The sequence below is a fragment of the Halichoerus grypus genome, chromosome 7 (genome assembly GCF_964656455.1).
Source record: "Halichoerus grypus chromosome 7, mHalGry1.hap1.1, whole genome shotgun sequence".
NCBI classification, from domain to species: Eukaryota; Metazoa; Chordata; class Mammalia; order Carnivora; family Phocidae; genus Halichoerus; species Halichoerus grypus.
The window spans coordinates 150404726-150424921 of NC_135718.1; the positions used below are offsets into that span (position 1 = coordinate 150404726).

The 20196-nt window shown below is 71.2% G+C and overlaps 14 non-coding genes across 14 annotated transcripts; 5 read left to right on the forward strand and 9 right to left on the reverse strand.

Moving 5' to 3' along the window:
• Positions 1-2270: 2270 nt before the first annotated feature.
• On the reverse strand, positions 2271-2342 carry TRNAE-CUC (transfer RNA glutamic acid (anticodon CUC)). Its single transcript has one exon. It is a non-coding gene; the product is annotated as a tRNA-Glu (tRNA).
• Positions 2343-2627: 285 nt separating this feature from the next.
• TRNAG-UCC (transfer RNA glycine (anticodon UCC)) lies at positions 2628-2699 on the reverse strand. Its single transcript has one exon. It is a non-coding gene; the product is annotated as a tRNA-Gly (tRNA).
• A 746-nt stretch (positions 2700-3445) lies between these two features.
• Positions 3446-3517, reverse strand: TRNAD-GUC (transfer RNA aspartic acid (anticodon GUC)). Its single transcript has one exon. It is a non-coding gene; the product is annotated as a tRNA-Asp (tRNA).
• Positions 3518-4134: 617 nt separating this feature from the next.
• On the forward strand, positions 4135-4217 carry TRNAL-CAG (transfer RNA leucine (anticodon CAG)). The gene has a single exon. It is a non-coding gene; the product is annotated as a tRNA-Leu (tRNA).
• A 1609-nt stretch (positions 4218-5826) lies between these two features.
• TRNAG-GCC (transfer RNA glycine (anticodon GCC)) lies at positions 5827-5897 on the forward strand. The gene has a single exon. It is a non-coding gene; the product is annotated as a tRNA-Gly (tRNA).
• Positions 5898-9825: 3928 nt separating this feature from the next.
• On the reverse strand, positions 9826-9897 carry TRNAE-CUC (transfer RNA glutamic acid (anticodon CUC)). The gene has a single exon. It is a non-coding gene; the product is annotated as a tRNA-Glu (tRNA).
• Positions 9898-10182: 285 nt separating this feature from the next.
• TRNAG-UCC (transfer RNA glycine (anticodon UCC)) lies at positions 10183-10254 on the reverse strand. Its single transcript has one exon. It is a non-coding gene; the product is annotated as a tRNA-Gly (tRNA).
• A 760-nt stretch (positions 10255-11014) lies between these two features.
• On the reverse strand, positions 11015-11086 carry TRNAD-GUC (transfer RNA aspartic acid (anticodon GUC)). Its single transcript has one exon. It is a non-coding gene; the product is annotated as a tRNA-Asp (tRNA).
• Positions 11087-11703: 617 nt separating this feature from the next.
• TRNAL-CAG (transfer RNA leucine (anticodon CAG)) lies at positions 11704-11786 on the forward strand. The gene has a single exon. It is a non-coding gene; the product is annotated as a tRNA-Leu (tRNA).
• Positions 11787-13393: 1607 nt separating this feature from the next.
• TRNAG-GCC (transfer RNA glycine (anticodon GCC)) lies at positions 13394-13464 on the forward strand. The gene has a single exon. It is a non-coding gene; the product is annotated as a tRNA-Gly (tRNA).
• Positions 13465-17412: 3948 nt separating this feature from the next.
• On the reverse strand, positions 17413-17484 carry TRNAE-CUC (transfer RNA glutamic acid (anticodon CUC)). The gene has a single exon. It is a non-coding gene; the product is annotated as a tRNA-Glu (tRNA).
• Positions 17485-17769: 285 nt separating this feature from the next.
• TRNAG-UCC (transfer RNA glycine (anticodon UCC)) lies at positions 17770-17841 on the reverse strand. Its single transcript has one exon. It is a non-coding gene; the product is annotated as a tRNA-Gly (tRNA).
• Positions 17842-18572: 731 nt separating this feature from the next.
• Positions 18573-18644, reverse strand: TRNAD-GUC (transfer RNA aspartic acid (anticodon GUC)). Its single transcript has one exon. It is a non-coding gene; the product is annotated as a tRNA-Asp (tRNA).
• Positions 18645-19261: 617 nt separating this feature from the next.
• On the forward strand, positions 19262-19344 carry TRNAL-CAG (transfer RNA leucine (anticodon CAG)). The gene has a single exon. It is a non-coding gene; the product is annotated as a tRNA-Leu (tRNA).
• The last annotated feature ends 852 nt before the right edge of the window (positions 19345-20196 follow it).

Consider the following 20196-nt stretch of genomic DNA (forward strand, 5'->3'; position numbering starts at 1 on the left):
GTGGAATCCCTCGCCCCGTTGGGACGGCTCCTAGACCCGGTCCCGCCCTCTCTCTGTGTCTCCCTTGCCTGCCTGCCTGCCGGCCTGCTTCCCACCCACGCCCCCCACACCCCACCCCTTGGCCTGACCACCTTGCAGCACAGCACAGCGGTCTCCCCCCGCGCACCTCCTCCGCCACGGTCCTGTCCCGCCACGGGGGCCTCCAGCTTTCTTGCACCGGGGCCCACTCCCCAGCACTTGCCGCGTGCAGCTCCTGCCAGCCTCCAGGCTGGACCCCTCCCACCCACCCCCCACCCCTTGTCCCCCACCCCCATCCCTCACATTCTCGGCTGGCAGTCCCGGCCTCCCACAGGCTCCTCAGGCACACTCGTGCTCTCTCCCCTCCCCTACCTCAGATCTCACCCTCCCGCACAGGTGCTCACGTACGTGCCTGGCATGGCGCCGGGGAAGGAGCCCTTCCCCCCCCCCCCCACCGAAGCCTCTGCAGACACCCTGCCCGACTGTCCGGCCACACTCTGGACCGGTCCCGCAAGCCCCACACCTCCCCGCCCCCGGCACCCCACCCACACACCCGGGCTGCCCCCGGCCCTCCCCTCCTTCTGGGATCCTTTTGGCTCTGTGCCCTAACCCCCGTGGCAGGCCACCCACGTGAGTAAACACCTTCATCCCGCGGTATCCCCCACCACACACACTCCACACACACACACACACACACACCACACACGCTCACACACACCCCCCACATGCTCACACCCACACCCCCCCACATGCTCACACCCACACACACCCAACTTGCTCACACACGCCCACCCACACACACACACCACACACACACCCAGACACACACACATACACACACAGAAGCAATGGCACTGAGGGAACTTCCCGTGGTGACGGTAAGCGCCCGGCCGCCCACAGCGGCTCCTTTCCGCCGCTGGTACGACCTTGTCCCAACCCAGCCAGTGTGGTGCTGCGGCAGCTTTGGCCGGTGCACGGGCTGTCCGCTTGGGCTCCTAAAGGAGACAATCTCTGAACAGACAGCAGACCCTTGGCGGACAGGGGTGTGCAAGTGTTGGTGGGAAGGAGACTGTGGTCTGCGATTTAGCTGGAGGAGCACCCGGACAAGACGACGGGCACAGGGGTGGAGAGAGGGCTGGAGTAGATCCTGGCTAGGTGTAGGCTAAGGCGCCAATGGGAAAACCTTACACGGGCAATCTCGGTCGTGGGCCTGCGCGCTGGCGGTGGGGGCTGGGGGAGGTGGAAGGCGTTCCAGGGAACACGCTCGCCACTTTGCCGTGGGACTCAAGGGATGGGTGATGCGATTTCAAGAACCTGTTGGCTACAAGTCCACCGTCTGTCTCCGGTGTGCCTCCACCCCCTCCTCCTGCTTGGCTGTTGGGTTTTCCCCACCGGCCTCCCGAATCTTCGTGCTCTCTCTCCTGCACTGCCCGTCGGTTCTGCTTCCTGCACCCGTCCAGATTCGCTTTCCCGACTCCACCTCCCGGGCGCAACCGTGCCGCTGTCTGCTCGCGGTGGCCGGGAAGCTGGCCCGAGCGGTGGCTGGCCCGAGCGGTGGCTGGCCCGAGGGCGAGGGAAGGGACCAGGGGCTCCAGCAGGTGACCCGACTCAAAGAGGTAGATCGCTCACCCTGCCCCGACCTCTTCCCCCACTCCCACCCCCCCCACCCCCCCACCCCCGCTTCCCCGCACCGACACCACTAACTAGCACCCCTTGAAGGAGCAAGGGGTGGCTTGTCAGGGGTGGCGCGGTTTCTCCTGGCCGCAGCAGTGCCGCCGGAGAGTCCAAGCACCTGCGGTGGCCGGACGTGCGGGCGTCTGTGGGTGGCCCCGAGTGAGGACAGAGGGTGTCGCGGGTGGCCTCTCGGGTTTGGGGCGGAGGAAGAGGGGGAGCCATGCGAGCGCCCAGGGGAGGCGCCGATGCGCTGCCGTTGGGCGGCCGGCCCGCTGGCGAGGCCAAAAGGTTTCGGCTGGCCGAGGCGACAGGGCAAGGCTTGGGCTAGCCCGGGCGCCTGGCCTTGTCTGGGCACCGAGGCCGTGGAGCTAGCCGCGGGGCAAGGGAGAAGCGAGGCCAAAAGGTTTGGGCTGGCCGAGGCGACAGGGCAAGGCTTGGGCTACCCGGGCGCCTGGCCTTGTCTGGGCACCGAGGCCGTGGAGCTAGCCGCGGGGCAAGGGAGAAGCCAGCCAGCTTCGGCTAAAAGGGGTGCGGATGCGCTGGGGAGAGGTCGGTAGGCCGAGAGGAAGAAGAAAGGCTTCCCTGACCGGGAATCGAACCCGGGCCGCGGCGGTGAGAGCGCCGAATCCTAACCACTAGACCACCAGGGAGCGTCGGGCTCTGCGCCTGGCCCGCGCGCCCTGGGCGCAGCGCCTCCACACCACCCCCTCGCCTCCGCTTTGGCTCCAAGGCCCCTGCCTTGCCACGGCCAGCCGCCCTCCGGCCCTACCAATCCACCCGCCCTGCTGGCAGCACCCTCAAAACGCTGCGCACCTCCTTCCCTCCCTCACACACGCGCTCGGCCTCGGGCCACGCTCCGGCTCCGGGCTCTCGGCTCCGGGCTCCCATCGGGCCTGGGCACGACGGCCCTGGAGCCGTGCAAAAGGTTGGCCAGCTGCGTTGGCCGGGAATCGAACCCGGGTCAACTGCTTGGAAGGCAGCTATGCTCACCACTATACCACCAACGCTGCACAGCCCGGGCCCGCCCCGAGACGCCGGCGCAGGGTTCGCAGAGGCGCCTTCACGCCTTCTCGCCGCCGCCTGGGCTGCCTGGCGCAGCCCTGCCCCGACGTGCCGCCAGTCCGCAGCTCTGCGCTGCCGCACGCGCCAGCAGCGGCCGCCCCAGCCCCAACCCCAGCCCCAGCCCCGCCAGCCCGACGCCGCCGTGCGGCTCCGCAGGCCCGACCGCCCGCCGCCCGCCGCCCGCCGCCCGCCTCTGGGGGGCGCTCTGGCCGCCGTGCCGCTCCCCCGGCCCTCGGCTGCCGGCCGGGCATTCCCCGGCCCGCGAGACACGCTTCCCTCCGGCGACCCGCTCGCCCGGGCCCTTCTCCGCGGACTGCCCGGCGAGGCCACATCCCGCACCCACAGGGGACCCGACCCAGCCGCCGCCCACCCGTCCCCCGCGCCCACCCCCACCCCCACGCCCAGCCAGCACCGGGCAGCGTCGCGTCACCAAGGAGCCCGTTGCGGCCAGTCACTCGTCAGGCGCCGGGGGCACGACAGGAGGCCCTGGCTGGGCCGTGGCGACCCCGCACGCGCGCGCCCGGGCTCACGAGGAAGGGAAACGGGTGGGGGCGGTCGACGGTGGGCAGGCCGGGCACCCGTCGTCGCCCCGCGCCTCTCGCCGGACGCGGGAGGGACGAGAAGAAGGGCCCTGGGGCCAAGCGTTTGGACAGAGCGGCGGTGGCGCCGGCCACCAAAAAGGGCGTCTTGCCTCCCCGTCGGGGAATCGAACCCCGGTCTCCCGCGTGACAGGCGGGGATACTCACCACTATACTAACGAGGACGGCGGCGGCGGCCACCCGGGCGCCCGACCCCTCTCCGCCTGCCCGCCCACGCCTACCCCTGCCCTCGACGCCCCGCCTTACGCAGGCGCCCGCCACGTGCCACACCCGACCCGACCCCAAACCAACCGCGCCAGCCCGCAGAGCAGCCCTCCCATCCCGACTCGGAGTGGACCCCAGGCCCGGGCCCCGGACCCGGACGGCGCGGAACACTCCGAGTGCGCCGGCGCCTAGGGCCTGCCGGGCGCCGATCGCGCAGGGAGAAGAGGCCCGAGCGGGCAAGCAAGGATGCGAGCAGGAGGACGGGCGCCCGGGATGGGCAGGGGCGGCGGAGGGAGGGCGGCGAGGACCTAGTGGGGGTGGGGGGCGGCGGCGGCGAGACAGGCTGGCCCGACGCCGGTCTCTGGGTGCGGGGCCGCCATGTGCGAGGAGGCGGGGCGGGGCGGGGCGAGGCGGCGGCGACGGCGGCGGCGGCGGCGGCGCCAGGCGAGTCGGCTGGCGCTGCTCCTGGTCGGCCGGGGCGCGCGTCCCGTCCCTTGCGCGCCCACACAGCCGCCAGCCGCCACCAGCGTCCGCGCCGGGTCCCAGCCAGGCGAGCGGCGACGCGCCCAGGCCCGCCGTCAGGATGGCCGAGCGGTCTAAGGCGCTGCGTTCAGGTCGCAGTCTCCCCTGGAGGCGTGGGTTCGAATCCCACTCCTGACACGCCCACCTTTTGGCCCGCCCGACCAGGGCACCGGACCCCGGCGGGCCTGCACCACGCCCTCTCGCAAGCCCGGTCCTGCCTGACCCGCCGCTCCTGCCTTGCACCCTAGCAGAAGGGGCCCAGTGCCGAGCCCTGACGCCTCGACGCTCCTGGCCACAGGCTTGGCGCACACACGCCCTCCCCCACCAGTTCCCGCGCCTTTCCCGCCCGATCCCACCCCCACCCCCGCAGGCCTGGGGAACTTCGCAGCACGTCTCTCCTCACCTGCTTTCCGGGGGCTGCGTTTTCCTTCCTTCCTCGCTCCCGCTCCCGCTCCCGCTCCCGCCCACTCCCGCGGCCCCCTGCAGACCAGCCGGCTGCGCAAATGCCCAAAGCCCTCCGCATTCCGTTCTCCAGCAGACCGGTGCCTGGTGAAGAGCGCCTCGCTCTCAGAGCCGTGCACTCCCGCCACCAGGAGCACACCGTCCCACAGAGAGCCCGTCCTTTCCGCCGGCCCCCATTCCCTTCTCTCCACACCCTGCTCAGGTGGCCCGAGGTGCCCACGAGGATTTGCCACCTTGATGACGCTTTACCCTGGCCACACCTGCCTGCCTCCCTCCCGGGACACAGGCTGCCCGGCCACCTGCTCGCCGGCCCACGACAGGGCCCTCCCTTCAGTGGGCCTGGCCCGGGAGTCCAGCCCGGGAAGGTGGCTCCCGTGAGCGCTGAGCCGAAGGAAGCCCTGAATCCCCAGGCCACCCACCTGGGCGCCCGAGCGCATCTCCGCGCCGGCAGCCGCTGCCCGGCCGGGACCCGAGGACCCCAGCGCGCTCCCTCACCGCGCTGTCGGCCAGCTAGCCAGCAGCCGCTCGGCCAGAGCGCTCCCGCGAGCCGAGATCGCGCTCCGGCCTCACAACCACCGCCCCCCCCCCCCCCGCGCCCCGCCGAGCTGGCCCCCTAGGGAGCGCTGCGCGCCCGAGCTCAGACACGTCGCTTCGCTCTCCTGGCCTGAGCGGCTCCTCGGCGGCGCCGGCGGCGCTACGGGGCCTCCATCTCCTACACACAACACACGCGCCCGCGGACACCCACACGCCCACACCCACACCCACACACCCCACCCCGCGACAGCCCACCCCACGGCACCGCACGTGCGCACACAACCGGAGCTCCGGTCCCCAGCCCCGCCCGCCCTCGCACACTCTGCCCCGGCCACAAAGCCCTCGGCCAAAGGGGCTCTCTGGGTGGCGGCTGAGAGGAGCCGCTGAAGGCAGCGGCAGGGCTCAGCCGCGCCTGCCACGGGATCCCCCGCGCTGGGTGGGATTCGGGCGCTGGCCAGCCTGGGTCCGGCTCCCGGCTGCCCCTGGCGACCCCGGCAGGGCAGCGTCTCGCCGCGGCCCTGGACCGAGGACAAAGCGCCGCATGAGCCTAGTCGGCCACCGTGCGTCCGCGCCGCGCTCGGCCCGCGTGCGCCGCTCCCTAGGGCTCCGGACGTGCCTGGAGCGTCTGGTCCACACCGCCCGTCCGCCTCCTGCTCAAACGAAGCCGATGCTCCGAACCGGCCCGGACCCGTGTCTGGCCGCCGCTGGCGAGCGCCGCTGGGGAAGCCGTCTGGGGAGCGGCGCCATCGGTGCATGGGTGGTTCAGTGGTAGAATTCTCGCCTGCCACGCGGGAGGCCCGGGTTCGATTCCCGGCCCATGCAGCGCGCCGTCCCCTTTTGGCCGGCCCTGCAGCCCCAACGCGCGCGCGCCCGCGCCCCCGGCTTCCTCTCGCCCACGCTCAAGGCGCCTGGCCTGAACTAGCTCCGCTCCGGACCCAGCCGGAGCCCGCCCCTGCCCTGCCGCCCGTTCCCTTCCTCTCGGTCCCTCTCGCCCAGGGGACCAACTCCACCCAGCGCCCGAGGCCCCTGGCCCGCCCACACGCCTCCCTTGCCCCTTTTCTCTTCAGGACCCTGAGCACCCCGCTTCGCTCACCCGCTTCCCTTCCAGCAATGCTTCCCCGCACCACCACACACCCGCACCGCGCCGCGCCGCACCAGAGCCCACGGGGCCGCGCCCCACCTCCGCGCCTTTCATCACCGTTCCTCCCTCCCTGTCTCACTCTACCCACACTGCCAGAATCCTCGTCTCTTTGCACAACCAGGGGCAACCAAGTTGCCACCCCTAGCCCTGATCCGTCCTATTCTCCTCCAGGGACCCTCACAAACTCACTGGGGTGCACCAGGAAGACCAGATGCATGGCACCACATCCTCCCGACGCGCGCCCTATAGTCTCTTAAGGCGCCGCTTGGCCGCAGTAGCCTCCAAACTCCGCCGCTCCTGCAACGCTAGGACCCCCGCCAACACCAGGTCCACCACCGCCCGCGCCGGCACTAGCACCAGCAGCACCACTCTCCCCATCCGCCGCCGCCGCCGCCGCCACCGCCACAAGTCCACCGTCACCACACCGCCTCGGGCACCATCGCCCACAACAGTGAAGTCCTCCAACATCCAGCCCACCACCGAGTCCACCACCACCACCACCGCCATCACCAGCAGGACCAAGTCCGCGACCAGCGCACCAGCAATGACATCATTGCCAACGGTACCCAAGTCCTCCACAATCACCACCACCGCCTCGACCTCCACCACCACCACCACCACCACCACCAACTCCAGCACCACCACCTCCACCATCACCACCACCACCACCGCCATCACCAGCAGGACCAAGTCCAGCACCAGCGCACCAGCATGGGCATCATTGCCAACGGTACCCAAGTCCTCCACGATCACCACCACCACCGCCACCTCCACCATCACCACCGCCGCCGCCGCCGCCGCCATCACCAGCAGGACCAAGGCCACCACCAGCTCACCAGCATGGGCATCATTGCCAACGGTACCGAAGTCCTCCACGATCACCACCACCACCACCACCACCACCAGCTCCACCACCACCAGCCCCACCACCGACTCCACCGTCACCACACCGACTCGGGCACCATCGCCAACACTACTGGAGTCCGTCACCACCACCGCCACCACCGGGACCGTGCACACCATCACCACAGCAGCCCGCGCGCCGGCACCAACAGCACGAGGTCCACCCCCAGCAGCAGGAGCAGCAGCAGCAGCAAGTCGTCCTCCGCCAGCAGCACAAGCACCAGCACAGCCCGCACCCCCACCCCCACCCCCACCAGCCCCTCCTGCCCCAACGTCCCCACACGGGTCCCCTGCCTGCACGCCCCCTCCTTTCCGAGTCCTCAGTGGTCAATGATCCTGTGTGGCATCTGTCCCTTTGGCCTCTCTGAATCTCAACCCCAGGACGACCCCTGACGCGTCACTGGCTGTCCCGATGACAGGTGATGGAAGCCTCGGGGGCGGTGGAATCCCTCGCCCCGGTGGGACGGCTCCTAGACCCGGTCCCGCCCTCTCTCTGTGTCTCCCTTGCCTGCCTGCCTGCCGGCCTGCTTCCCACCCACGCCCCCCACACCCCACCCCTTGGCCTGACCACCTTGCAGCACAGCACAGCGGTCTCCCCCCGCGCACCTCCTCCGCCACGGTCCTGTCCCGCCACGGGGGCCTCCAGCTTTCTTGCACCGGGGCCCACTCCCCAGCACTTGCCGCGTGCAGCTCCTGCCAGCCTCCAGGCTGGACCCCTCCCACCCACCCCCCACCCCTTGTCCCCCACCCCCATCCCTCACATTCTCGGCTGGCAGTCCCGGCCTCCCACAGGCTCCTCAGGCACACTCGTGCTCTCTCCCCTCCCCTACCTCAGATCTCACCCTCCCGCACAGGTGCTCACGTACGTGCCTGGCATGGCGCCGGGGAAGGAGCCCTTCCCCCCCCCCCCCACCGAAGCCTCTGCAGACACCCTGCCCGACTGTCCGGCCACACTCTGGACCGGTCCCGCAAGCCCCACACCTCCCCGCCCCCGGCACCCCACCCACACACCCGGGCTGCCCCCGGCCCTCCCCTCCTTCTGGGATCCTTTTGGCTCTGCGCCCTAACCCCCGTGGCAGGCCACCCACGTGAGTAAACACCTTCATCCCGCGGTATCCCCCACCACACACACTCCACACACACACACACACACCACACACGCTCACACACACCCCCCACATGCTCACACCCACACCCCCCCACATGCTCACACCCACACACACCCAACTTGCTCACACACACCCACCCACACACACACACCACACACACACCCAGACACACACACATACACACACAGAAGCCATGGCACTGAGGGAACTTCCCGTGGTGACGGTAAGCGCCCGGCCGCCCACAGCGGCTCCTTTCCGCCGCTGGTACGACCTTGTCCCAACCCAGCCAGTGTGGTGCTGCGGCAGCTTTGGCCGGTGCACGGGCTGTCCGCTTGGGCTCCTAAAGGAGACAATCTCTGAACAGACAGCAGACCCTTGGCGGACAGGGGTGTGCAAGTGTTGGTGGGAAGGAGACTGTGGTCTGCGATTTAGCTGGAGGAGCACCCGGACAAGACGACGGGCACAGGGGTGGAGAGAGGGCTGGAGTAGATCCTGGCTAGGTGTAGGCTAAGGCGCCAATGGGAAAACCTTACACGGGCAATCTCGGTCGTGGGCCTGCGCGCTGGCGGTGGGGGCTGGGGGAGGTGGAAGGCGTTCCAGGGAACACGCTCGCCACTTTGCCGTGGGACTCAAGGGATGGGTGATGCGATTTCAAGAACCTGTTGGCTACAAGTCCACCGTCTGTCTCCGGTGTGCCTCCACCCCCTCCTCCTGCTTGGCTGTTGGGTTTTCCCCACCGGCCTCCCGAATCTTCGTGCTCTCTCTCCTGCACTGCCCGTCGGTTCTGCTTCCTGCACCCGTCCAGATTCGCTTTCCCGACTCCACCTCCCGGGCGCAACCGTGCCGCTGTCTGCTCGCGGTGGCCGGGAAGCTGGCCCGAGCGGTGGCTGGCCCGAGCGGTGGCTGGCCCGAGGGCGAGGGAAGGGACCAGGGGCTCCAGCAGGTGACCCGACTCAAAGAGGTAGATCGCTCACCCTGCCCCGACCTCTTCCCCCACTCCCACCCCCCCCACCCCCCCACCCCCGCTTCCCCGCACCGACACCACTAACTAGCACCCCTTGAAGGAGCAAGGGGTGGCTTGTCAGGGGTGGCGCGGTTTCTCCTGGCCGCAGCAGTGCCGCCGGAGAGTCCAAGCACCTGCGGTGGCCGGACGTGCGGGCGTCTGTGGGTGGCCCCGAGTGAGGACAGAGGGTGTCGCGGGTGGCCTCTCGGGTTTGGGGCGGAGGAAGAGGGGGAGCCATGCGAGCGCCCAGGGGAGGCGCCGATGCGCTGCCGTTGGGCGGCCGGCCCGCTGGCGAGGCCAAAAGGTTTCGGCTGGCCGAGGCGACAGGGCAAGGCTTGGGCTAGCCCGGGCGCCTGGCCTTGTCTGGGCACCGAGGCCGTGGAGCTAGCCGCGGGGCAAGGGAGAAGCGAGGCCAAAAGGTTTGGGCTGGCCGAGGCGACAGGGCAAGGCTTGGGCTACCCGGGCGCCTGGCCTTGTCTGGGCACCGAGGCCGTGGAGCTAGCCGCGGGGCAAGGGAGAAGCCAGCCAGCTTCGGCTAAAAGGGGTGCGGATGCGCTGGGGAGAGGTCGGTAGGCCGAGAGGAAGAAGAAAGGCTTCCCTGACCGGGAATCGAACCCGGGCCGCGGCGGTGAGAGCGCCGAATCCTAACCACTAGACCACCAGGGAGCGTCGGGCTCTGCGCCTGGCCCGCGCGCCCTGGGCGCAGCGCCTCCACACCACCCCCTCGCCTCCGCTTTGGCTCCAAGGCCCCTGCCTTGCCACGGCCAGCCGCCCTCCGGCCCTACCAATCCACCCGCCCTGCTGGCAGCACCCTCAAAACGCTGCGCACCTCCTTCCCTCCCTCACACACGCGCTCGGCCTCGGGCCACGCTCCGGCTCCGGGCTCTCGGCTCCGGGCTCCCATCGGGCCTGGGCACGACGGCCCTGGAGCCGTGCAAAAGGTTGGCCAGCTGCGTTGGCCGGGAATCGAACCCGGGTCAACTGCTTGGAAGGCAGCTATGCTCACCACTATACCACCAACGCTGCACAGCCCGGGCCCGCCCCGAGACGCCGGCGCAGGGTTCGCAGAGGCGCCTTCACGCCTTCTCGCCGCCGCCTGGGCTGCCTGGCGCAGCCCTGCCCCGACGTGCCGCCAGTCCGCAGCTCTGCGCTGCCGCACGCGCCAGCAGCGGCCGCCCCAGCCCCAACCCCAGCCCCAGCCCCGCCAGCCCGACGCCGCCGTGCGGCTCCGCAGGCCCGACCGCCCGCCGCCCGCCGCCCGCCGCCCGCCGCCCGCCGCCCGCCTCTGGGGGGCGCTCTGGCCGCCGTGCCGCTCCCCCGGCCCTCGGCTGCCGGCCGGGCATTCCCCGGCCCGCGAGACACGCTTCCCTCCGGCGACCCGCTCGCCCGGGCCCTTCTCCGCGGACTGCCCGGCGAGGCCACATCCCGCACCCACAGGGGACCCGACCCAGCCGCCGCCCACCCGTCCCCCGCGCCCACCCCCACCCCCACGCCCAGCCAGCACCGGGCAGCGTCGCGTCACCAAGGAGCCCGTTGCGGCCAGTCACTCGTCAGGCGCCGGGGGCACGACAGGAGGCCCTGGCTGGGCCGTGGCGACCCCGCACGCGCGCGCCCGGGCTCACGAGGAAGGGAAACGGGTGGGGGCGGTCGACGGTGGGCAGGCCGGGCACCCGTCGTCGCCCCGCGCCTCTCGCCGGACGCGGGAGGGACGAGAAGAAGGGCCCTGGGGCCAAGCGTTTGGACAGAGCGGCGGTGGCGCCGGCCACCAAAAAGGGCGTCTTGCCTCCCCGTCGGGGAATCGAACCCCGGTCTCCCGCGTGACAGGCGGGGATACTCACCACTATACTAACGAGGACGGCGGCGGCGGCCACCCGGGCGCCCGACCCCTCTCCGCCTGCCCGCCCACGCCTACCCCTGCCCTCGACGCCCCGCCTTACGCAGGCGCCCGCCACGTGCCACACCCGACCCGACCCCAAACCAACCGCGCCAGCCCGCAGAGCAGCCCTCCCATCCCGACTCGGAGTGGACCCCAGGCCCGGGCCCCGGACCCGGACGGCGCGGAACACTCCGAGTGCGCCGGCGCCTAGGGCCTGCCGGGCGCCGATCGCGCAGGGAGAAGAGGCCCGAGCGGGCAAGCAAGGATGCGAGCAGGAGGACGGGCGCCCGGGATGGGCAGGGGCGGCGGAGGGAGGGCGGCGAGGACCTAGTGGGGGTGGGGGGCGGCGGCGGCGAGACAGGCTGGCCCGACGCCGGTCTCTGGGTGCGGGGCCGCCATGTGCGAGGAGGCGGGGCGGGGCGGGGCGAGGCGGCGGCGACGGCGGCGGCGGCGGCGGCGCCAGGCGAGTCGGCTGGCGCTGCTCCTGGTCGGCCGGGGCGCGCGTCCCGTCCCTTGCGCGCCCACACAGCCGCCAGCCGCCACCAGCGTCCGCGCCGGGTCCCAGCCAGGCGAGCGGCGACGCGCCCAGGCCCGCCGTCAGGATGGCCGAGCGGTCTAAGGCGCTGCGTTCAGGTCGCAGTCTCCCCTGGAGGCGTGGGTTCGAATCCCACTCCTGACACGCCCACCTTTTGGCCCGCCCGACCAGGGCACCGGACCCCGGCGGGCCTGCACCACGCCCTCTCGCAAGCCCGGTCCTGCCTGACCCGCCGCTCCTGCCTTGCACCCTAGCAGAAGGGGCCCAGTGCCGAGCCCTGACGCCTCGACGCTCCTGGCCACAGGCTTGGCGCACACACGCCCTCCCCCACCAGTTCCCGCGCCTTTCCCGCCCGATCCCACCCCCACCCCCGCAGGCCTGGGGAACTTCGCAGCACGTCTCTCCTCACCTGCTTTCCGGGGGCTGCGTTTTCCTTCCTTCCTCGCTCCCGCTCCCGCTCCCGCTCCCGCCCACTCCCGCGGCCCCCTGCAGACCAGCCGGCTGCGCAAATGCCCAAAGCCCTCCGCATTCCGTTCTCCAGCAGACCGGTGCCTGGTGAAGAGCGCCTCGCTCTCAGAGCCGTGCACTCCCGCCACCAGGAGCACACCGTCCCACAGAGAGCCCGTCCTTTCCGCCGGCCCCCATTCCCTTCTCTCCACACCCTGCTCAGGTGGCCCGAGGTGCCCACGAGGATTTGCCACCTTGATGACGCTTTACCCTGGCCACACCTGCCTGCCTCCCTCCCGGGACACAGGCTGCCCGGCCACCTGCTCGCCGGCCCACGACAGGGCCCTCCCTTCAGTGGGCCTGGCCCGGGAGTCCAGCCCGGGAAGGTGGCTCCCGTGAGCGCTGAGCCGAAGGAAGCCCTGAATCCCCAGGCCACCCACCTGGGCGCCCGAGCGCATCTCCGCGCCGGCAGCCGCTGCCCGGCCGGGACCCGAGGACCCCAGCGCGCTCCCTCACCGCGCTGTCGGCCAGCTAGCCAGCAGCCGCTCGGCCAGAGCGCTCCCGCGAGCCGAGATCGCGCTCCGGCCTCACAACCACCGCCCCCCCCCCCCGCGCCCCGCCGAGCTGGCCCCCTAGGGAGCGCTGCGCGCCCGAGCTCAGACACGTCGCTTCGCTCTCCTGGCCTGAGCGGCTCCTCGGCGGCGCCGGCGGCGCTACGGGGCCTCCATCTCCTACACACAACACACGCGCCCGCGGACACCCACACACCCACACCCACACCCACACACCCCACCCCGCGACAGCCCACCCCACGGCACCGCACGTGCGCACACAACCGGAGCTCCGGTCCCCAGCCCCGCCCGCCCTCGCACACTCTGCCCCGGCCACAAAGCCCTCGGCCAAAGGGGCTCTCTGGGTGGCGGCTGAGAGGAGCCGCTGAAGGCAGCGGCAGGGCTCAGCCGCGCCTGCCACGGGATCCCCCGCGCTGGGTGGGATTCGGGCGCTGGCCAGCCTGGGTCCGGCTCCCGGCTGCCCCTGGCGACCCCGGCAGGGCAGCGTCTCGCCGCGGCCCTGGACCGAGGACAAAGCGCCGCATGAGCCTAGTCGGCCACCGTGCGTCCGCGCCGCGCTCGGCCCGCGTGCGCCGCTCCCTAGGGCTCCGGACGTGCCTGGAGCGTCTGGTCCACACCGCCCGTCCGCCTCCTGCTCAAACGAAGCCGATGCTCCGAACCGGCCCGGACCCGTGTCTGGCCGCCGCTGGCGAGCGCCGCTGGGGAAGCCGTCTGGGGAGCGGCGCCATCGGTGCATGGGTGGTTCAGTGGTAGAATTCTCGCCTGCCACGCGGGAGGCCCGGGTTCGATTCCCGGCCCATGCAGCGCGCCGTCCCCTTTTGGCCGGCCCTGCAGCCCCAACGCGCGCGCGCCCGCGCCCCCGGCTTCCTCTCGCCCACGCTCAAGGCGCCTGGCCTGAACTAGCTCCGCTCCGGACCCAGCCGGAGCCCGCCCCTGCCCTGCCGCCCGTTCCCTTCCTCTCGGTCCTTCTCGCCCAGGGGACCAACTCCACCCAGCGCCCGAGGCCCCTGGCCCGCCCACACGCCTCCCTTGCCCCTTTTCTCTTCAGGACCCTGAGCACCCCGCTTCGCTCACCCGCTTCCCTTCCAGCAATGCTTCCCCGCACCACCACACACCCGCACCGCGCCGCGCCGCACCAGAGCCCACGGGGCCGCGCCCCACCTCCGCGCCTTTCATCACCGTTCCTCCCTCCCTGTCTCACTCTACCCACACTGCCAGAATCCTCGTCTCTTTGCACAACCAGGGGCAACCAAGTTGCCACCCCTAGCCCTGATCCGTCCTATTCTCCTCCAGGGACCCTCACAAACTCACTGGGGTGCACCAGGAAGACCAGATGCATGGCACCACATCCTCCCGACGCGCGCCCTATAGTCTCTTGAGGCGCCGCTTGGCCGCAGTAGCCTCCAAACTCCGCCGCTCCTGCAACGCTAGGACCCCCGCCAACACCAGGTCCACCACCGCCCGCGCCGGCACTAGCACCAGCAGCACCAATCTCCCCATCCGCCGCCGCCGCCGCCGCCACCGCCACAAGTCCACCGTCACCACACCGCCTCGGGCACCATCGCCCACAACAGTGAAGTCCTCCAACATCCAGCCCACCACCAAGTCCACCACCACCACCACCGCCATCACCAGCAGGACCAAGTCCGCGACCAGCGCACCAGCAATGACATCATTGCCAACGGTACCCAAGTCCTCCACAATCACCACCACCGCCTCGACCTCCACCACCACCACCACCACCACCACCACCAACTCCAGCACCACCACCTCCACCATCACCACCACCACCACCGCCATCACCAGCAGGACCAAGTCCAGCACCAGCGCACCAGCATGGGCATCATTGCCAACGGTACCCAAGTCCTCCACGATCACCACCACCACCTCTACCACCACCACCACCACCACCACGACCACCACCACCGCCGCCGCCGCCGCCGCCATCACCAGCAGGACCAAGGCCACCACCAGCTCACCAGCATGGGCATCATTGCCAACGGTACCGAAGTCCTCCACGATCACCACCACCACCACCACCACCACCAGCTCCACCACCACCAGCCCCACCACCGACTCCACCGTCACCACACCGACTCGGGCACCATCGCCAACACTACTGGAGTCCGTCACCACCACCGCCACCACCGGGACCGTGCACACCATCACCACAGCAGCCCGCGCGCCGGCACCAACAGCACGAGGTCCACCCCCAGCAGCAGGAGCAGCAGCAGCAGCAAGTCGTCCTCCGCCAGCAGCACAAGCACCAGCACAGCCCGCACCCCCACCCCCACCCCCACCAGCCCCTCCTGCCCCAACGTCCCCACACGGGTCCCCTGCCTGCACGCCCCCTCCTTTCCGAGTCCTCAGTGGTCAATGATCCTGTGTGGCATCTGTCCCTTTGGCCTCTCTGAATCTCAACCCCAGGACGACCCCTGACGCGTCACTGGCTGTCCCGATGACAGGTGATGGAAGCCTCGGGGGCGGTGGAATCCCTCGCCCCGGTGGGACGGCTCCTAGACCCGGTCCCGCCCTCTCTCTGTGTCTCCCTTGCCTGCCTGCCTGCCGGCCTGCTTCCCACCCACGCCCCCCACACCCCACCCCTTGGCCTGACCACCTTGCAGCACAGCACAGCGGTCTCCCCCCGCGCACCTCCTCCGCCACGGTCCTGTCCCGCCACGGGGGCCTCCAGCTTTCTTGCACCGGGGCCCACTCCCCAGCACTTGCCGCGTGCAGCTCCTGCCAGCCTCCAGGCTGGACCCCTCCCACCCACCCCCCACCCCTTGTCCCCCACCCCCATCCCTCACATTCTCGGCTGGCAGTCCCGGCCTCCCACAGGCTCCTCAGGCACACTCGTGCTCTCTCCCCTCCCCTACCTCAGATCTCACCCTCCCGCACAGGTGCTCACGTACGTGCCTGGCATGGCGCCGGGGAAGGAGCCCTTCCCCCCCCCCCCACCGAAGCCTCTGCAGACACCCTGCCCGACTGTCCGGCCACACTCTGGACCGGTCCCGCAAGCCCCACACCTCCCCGCCCCCGGCACCCCACCCACACACCCGGGCTGCCCCCGGCCCTCCCCTCCTTCTGGGATCCTTTTGGCTCTGCGCCCTAACCCCCGTGGCAGGCCACCCACGTGAGTAAACACCTTCATCCCGCGGTATCCCCCACCACACACACTCCACACACACACACACACACCACACACGCTCACACACACCCCCCACATGCTCACACCCACACCCCCCCACATGCTCACACCCACACACACCCAACTTGCTCACACACACCCACCCACACACACACACCACACACACACCCAGACACACACACATACACACACAGAAGCCATGGCACTGAGGGAACTTCCCGTGGTGACGGTAAGCGCCCGGCCGCCCACAGCGGCTCCTTTCCGCCGCTGGTACGACCTTGTCCCAACCCAGCCAGTGTGGTGCTGCGGCAGCTTTGGCCGGTGCACGGGCTGTCCGCTTGGGCTCCTAAAGGAGACAATCTCTGAACAGACAGCAGACCCTTGGCGGACAGGGGTGTGCAAGTGTTGGTGGGAAGGAGACTGTGGTCTGCGATTTAGCTGGAGGAGCACCCGGACAAGACGACGGGCACAGGGGTGGAGAGAGGGCTGGAGTAGATCCTGGCTAGGTGTAGGCTAAGGCGCCAATGGGAAAACCTTACACGGGCAATCTCGGTCGTGGGCCTGCGCGCTGGCGGTGGGGGCTGGGGGAGGTGGAAGGCGTTCCAGGGAACACGCTCGCCACTTTGCCGTGGGACTCAAGGGATGGGTGATGCGATTTCAAGAACCTGTTGGCTACAAGTCCACCGTCTGTCTCCGGTGTGCCTCCACCCCCTCCTCCTGCTTGGCTGTTGGGTTTTCCCCACCGGCCTCCCGAATCTTCGTGCTCTCTCTCCTGCACTGCCCGTCGGTTCTGCTTCCTGCACCCGTCCAGATTCGCTTTCCCGACTCCACCTCCCGGGCGCAACCGTGCCGCTGTCTGCTCGCGGTGGCCGGGAAGCTGGCCCGAGCGGTGGCTGGCCCGAGCGGTGGCTGGCCCGAGGGCGAGGGAAGGGACCAGGGGCTCCAGCAGGTGACCCGACTCAAAGAGGTAGATCGCTCACCCTGCCCCGACCTCTTCCCCCACTCCCACCCCCCCCACCCCCCCACCCCCGCTTCCCCGCACCGACACCACTAACTAGCACCCCTTGAAGGAGCAAGGGGTGGCTTGTCAGGGGTGGCGCGGTTTCTCCTGGCCGCAGCAGTGCCGCCGGAGAGTCCAAGCACCTGCGGTGGCCGGACGTGCGGGCGTCTGTGGGTGGCCCCGAGTGAGGACAGAGGGTGTCGCGGGTGGCCTCTCGGGTTTGGGGCGGAGGAAGAGGGGGAGCCATGCGAGCGCCCAGGGGAGGCGCCGATGCGCTGCCGTTGGGCGGCCGGCCCGCTGGCGAGGCCAAAAGGTTTCGGCTGGCCGAGGCGACAGGGCAAGGCTTGGGCTAGCCCGGGCGCCTGGCCTTGTCTGGGCACCGAGGCCGTGGAGCTAGCCGCGGGGCAAGGGAGAAGCGAGGCCAAAAGGTTTGGGCTGGCCGAGGCGACAGGGCAAGGCTTGGGCTACCCGGGCGCCTGGCCTTGTCTGGGCACCGAGGCCGTGGAGCTAGCCGCGGGGCAAGGGAGAAGCCAGCCAGCTTCGGCTAAAAGGGGTGCGGATGCGCTGGGGAGAGGTCGGTAGGCCGAGAGGAAGAAGAAAGGCTTCCCTGACCGGGAATCGAACCCGGGCCGCGGCGGTGAGAGCGCCGAATCCTAACCACTAGACCACCAGGGAGCGTCGGGCTCTGCGCCTGGCCCGCGCGCCCTGGGCGCAGCGCCTCCACACCACCCCCTCGCCTCCGCTTTGGCTCCAAGGCCCCTGCCTTGCCACGGCCAGCCGCCCTCCGGCCCTACCAATCCACCCGCCCTGCTGGCAGCACCCTCAAAACGCTGCGCACCTCCTTCCCTCCCTCACACACGCGCTCGGCCTCGGGCCACGCTCCGGCTCCGGGCTCTCGGCTCCGGGCTCCCATCGGGCCTGGGCACGACGGCCCTGGAGCCCTGCAAAAGGTTGGCCAGCTGCGTTGGCCGGGAATCGAACCCGGGTCAACTGCTTGGAAGGCAGCTATGCTCACCACTATACCACCAACGCTGCACAGCCCGGGCCGCCCCGAGACGCCGGCGCAGGGTTCGCAGAGGCGCCTTCACGCCTTCTCGCCGCCGCCTGGGCTGCCTGGCGCAGCCCTGCCCCGACGTGCCGCCAGTCCGCAGCTCTGCGCTGCCGCACGCGCCAGCAGCGGCCGCCCCAGCCCCAACCCCAGCCCCAGCCCCGCCAGCCCGACGCCGCCGTGCGGCTCCGCAGGCCCGACCGCCCGCCGCCCGCCTCTGGGGGGCGCTCTGGCCGCCGTGCCGCTCCCCCGGCCCTCGGCTGCCGGCCGGGCATTCCCCGGCCCGCGAGACACGCTTCCCTCCGGCGACCCGCTCGCCCGGGCCCTTCTCCGCGGACTGCCCGGCGAGGCCACATCCCGCACCCACAGGGGACCCGACCCAGCCGCCGCCCACCCGTCCCCCGCGCCCACCCCCACCCCCACGCCCAGCCAGCACCGGGCAGCGTCGCGTCACCAAGGAGCCCGTTGCGGCCAGTCACTCGTCAGGCGCCGGGGGCACGACAGGAGGCCCTGGCTGGGCCGTGGCGACCCCGCACGCGCGCGCCCGGGCTCACGAGGAAGGGAAACGGGTGGGGGCGGTCGACGGTGGGCAGGCCGGGCACCCGTCGTCGCCCCGCGCCTCTCGCCGGACGCGGGAGGGACGAGAAGAAGGGCCCTGGGGCCAAGCGTTTGGACAGAGCGGCGGTGGCGCCGGCCACCAAAAAGGGCGTCTTGCCTCCCCGTCGGGGAATCGAACCCCGGTCTCCCGCGTGACAGGCGGGGATACTCACCACTATACTAACGAGGACGGCGGCGGCGGCCACCCGGGCGCCCGACCCCTCTCCGCCTGCCCGCCCACGCCTACCCCTGCCCTCGACGCCCCGCCTTACGCAGGCGCCCGCCACGTGCCACACCCGACCCGACCCCAAACCAACCGCGCCAGCCCGCAGAGCAGCCCTCCCATCCCGACTCGGAGTGGACCCCAGGCCCGGGCCCCGGACCCGGACGGCGCGGAACACTCCGAGTGCGCCGGCGCCTAGGGCCTGCCGGGCGCCGATCGCGCAGGGAGAAGAGGCCCGAGCGGGCAAGCAAGGATGCGAGCAGGAGGACGGGCGCCCGGGATGGGCAGGGGCGGCGGAGGGAGGGCGGCGAGGACCTAGTGGGGGTGGGGGGCGGCGGCGGCGAGACAGGCTGGCCCGACGCCGGTCTCTGGGTGCGGGGCCGCCATGTGCGAGGAGGCGGGGCGGGGCGGGGCGAGGCGGCGGCGACGGCGGCGGCGGCGGCGGCGCCAGGCGAGTCGGCTGGCGCTGCTCCTGGTCGGCCGGGGCGCGCGTCCCGTCCCTTGCGCGCCCACACAGCCGCCAGCCGCCACCAGCGTCCGCGCCGGGTCCCAGCCAGGCGAGCGGCGACGCGCCCAGGCCCGCCGTCAGGATGGCCGAGCGGTCTAAGGCGCTGCGTTCAGGTCGCAGTCTCCCCTGGAGGCGTGGGTTCGAATCCCACTCCTGACACGCCCACCTTTTGGCCCGCCCGACCAGGGCACCGGACCCCGGCGGGCCTGCACCACGCCCTCTCGCAAGCCCGGTCCTGCCTGACCCGCCGCTCCTGCCTTGCACCCTAGCAGAAGGGGCCCAGTGCCGAGCCCTGACGCCTCGACGCTCCTGGCCACAGGCTTGGCGCACACACGCCCTCCCCCACCAGTTCCCGCGCCTTTCCCGCCCGATCCCACCCCCACCCCCGCAGGCCTGGGGAACTTCGCAGCACGTCTCTCCTCACCTGCTTTCCGGGGGCTGCGTTTTCCTTCCTTCCTCGCTCCCGCTCCCGCTCCCGCCCACTCCCGCGGCCCCCTGCAGACCAGCCGGCTGCGCAAATGCCCAAAGCCCTCCGCATTCCGTTCTCCAGCAGACCGGTGCCTGGTGAAGAGCGCCTCGCTCTCAGAGCCGTGCACTCCCGCCACCAGGAGCACACCGTCCCACAGAGAGCCCGTCCTTTCCGCCGGCCCCCATTCCCTTCTCTCCACACCCTGCTCAGGTGGCCCGAGGTGCCCACGAGGATTTGCCACCTTGATGACGCTTTACCCTGGCCACACCTGCCTGCCTCCCTCCCGGGACACAGGCTGCCCGGCCACCTGCTCGCCGGCCCACGACAGGGCCCTCCCTTCAGTGGGCCTGGCCCGGGAGTCCAGCCCGGGAAGGTGGCTCCCGTGAGCGCTGAGCCGAAGGAAGCCCTGAATCCCCAGGCCACCCACCTGAGCGCCCGAGCGCATCTCCGCGCCGGCAGCCGCTGCCCGGCCGGGACCCGAGGACCCCAGCGCGCTCCCTCACCGCGCTGTCGGCCAGCTAGCCAGCAGCCGCTCGGCCAGA